The sequence below is a fragment of the Lagopus leucura genome, unplaced genomic scaffold, assembly GCF_019238085.1.
Source record: "Lagopus leucura isolate 7727_CA_CO unplaced genomic scaffold, USGS_WTPT01 2962-0_obj-0_obj, whole genome shotgun sequence".
Classification (NCBI taxonomy): Eukaryota; Metazoa; Chordata; class Aves; order Galliformes; family Phasianidae; genus Lagopus; species Lagopus leucura.
Window position 1 is genome coordinate 1 of NW_024964858.1, and position 2,107 is coordinate 2,107.

Sequence of the window (2,107 nt, forward strand, 5' to 3'; positions counted from 1 at the left end):
AGAACAGATACTACACTTGATCTTAGCCAAAAGGCCGAGAAGCGATACCTGTGCACTTGCCCGGACACCAACCGGCCCCACGCGCGACCCCGACATCTCACGGACGCGCACACGCCGCCCGCACCGACCCCTCCCCCGCCACCCCACTGCCGCTCCCCACCTCGCGCCGCACCGCTTCGCTCCCGCTCCGCCCGATGGCGGCCCGCCATTCCTCGGTTCTTCGTGTTTGGGCACTACCGGCGGCCCCTGCGCCGCAAATTAGCATAGCCCACCCCTTTCGCCGTGGGTCCCGCCCCCAGCCCCGCCCCTCCCGTCTCCGTCCGGCGGTGCTGCTGCGCGTGCGCAGTGCTATCGGTTGCTGCGGGGGCACCACGGCGGCCGCCGTAGTGCCGTGCTGGGGGCGGGGAGACGGCGGGGCCGGGGTTGCGCGCTCCGTCTGCCGTGCCTTGCGGGGGATGCCCTACCCGGGACGACGGCGGCGCTCCCTCCGCTCTCAGGCGTCTTCCGGGCGCTCTCGGCTCGGTTCTGCAGCGCGTTCTCCCCTCTCCCTGTTCGGCCATACGGAGCCGCCCCTTTTCTCGCACATCCACACCACGCGGTGCAGCGCAGAGCAGCGCAGCGCTGCCCGAAGCCGGGCGCGGTGCGAGCCGCCTGCTTTCCGTCTCTTCTTTTTCCTTCCGCTTCCCGTCCCACGAGGTGCCGCTCGGGCCGCTTTGCTGCAATAAATCCGGCCGTTCTCTCCCGCGCTCAGCGGTCGCTGTGTGTGACTCTCGGCTCCTCCGCCCCTCCTCGCCCTCCGTTTGCCCTCCGTGCCCGCACAGCCCCGAGGAGCGGCTGTTCTTCTTCCTCCTTTCCCCGCACGCGGCAGCTCCGTTCCGGCAGCGCCAAAAGGACGCAGCCGGGCAGCACGGGAGGGGTTACGGCCGGCAGAGCGACGGCACCGCGTATGGACCCAGCTGTGCCGGACGGCCCGGGAGGGTGTGAGGAGCGATGGGTCGAGTTGGAAGGGATTGAAAGCAGCAGCGAGCTCCAAATCCCGTTACGGGATGTGTGCCTCCAGCTCGGGCTGCCCTGCTCCCATCCACGCCTCGGGCAGCTCCAGGGATGGGGCACCCACAGCTCTGGGCAGCGGTGCCAGTGCCGCACCGCCTCGGGTGAAGGATTTCCCCACATCCCACCTCAGTTTCACTTCTTTCAGTTCAGTTTTGTGGGAATTGAATGCTGCTTCTGCGTTAGAGCAAGGTAAGTGTTTTTATTTCATGGACTCTGCTGCCACGGCCCTTTTCAGGCGTCTTTCTACTTTTCTGTGGGTCTCCGATAGTTTCCATCACTTGTGCTCTAGGTGAACCTCCCTAGCAATGCACGCTTAGTACACAGGGCAGTGATTTATAGGTGTGGAGATGAGGTGGATGCAGGTGGCTGCAGGCACAGAGGCTGCAGCTCCTGTCTGTCCGTCCATCTGAAACACCTCTGAGCCTTCAGTTAAGGGCAGGTCAGACAGATCAAAGACCCCGATGTTGGAGAACTGCCAGCATTTGGTGCTGCACAGACAAGACCCGAGTAATAGAGAATAAGAGGAGGAGAAGGTAAATAATTAGCCATGTACATGCACAGGCAGCAACAGTCTGTGCCTGGACAGCACCAATACGTATGTAACATTTTCGGATACACTTTGCAAGGATATCCTGCAGGAGGTTGCTCGAACCAGAGAACAAACCACGAGGTGCCCATCTGACCTCAGTCTCTTTCAGTTTAACGCCGTCCCCCCTTCGTCCCACCGCTCTCTGCCCGCACACAAAGCCGCTTCTACTGCTGCGCTTCGGCCCCTTCAGGCGCCGACAGCCGCAGCATGGTCTCCCCGCAGCCGTCTCTGCTCCAGGCTGCACAGCCCCTCCGTCGGCCTTTCCCACACACAGCTGCAGCACCCAGCCATCAGCGTGCCCTTCTCCGGCCCCGCTCCCGCAGCCCCACGGCTCCCAGAAGGGGCTCCCGAGGGCTGACAGCCGCTCCTCTGAAGGAGCAGCGCAAGCAGCGGCAACCCACCGCCGAATGCGGACCATCAGCGCCCCCTGCGGGAACACAGCAGCACACCACTACGCACCAAACA

The 2,107-nt window shown here is 63.8% G+C and overlaps 1 pseudogene; it reads right to left on the reverse strand.

The window, feature by feature from the left end:
• LOC122191881 lies at window positions 1–46 on the reverse strand (annotated as a pseudogene; the record flags this gene model as incomplete).
• Window positions 47–2,107: the final 2,061 nt, after the last annotated feature.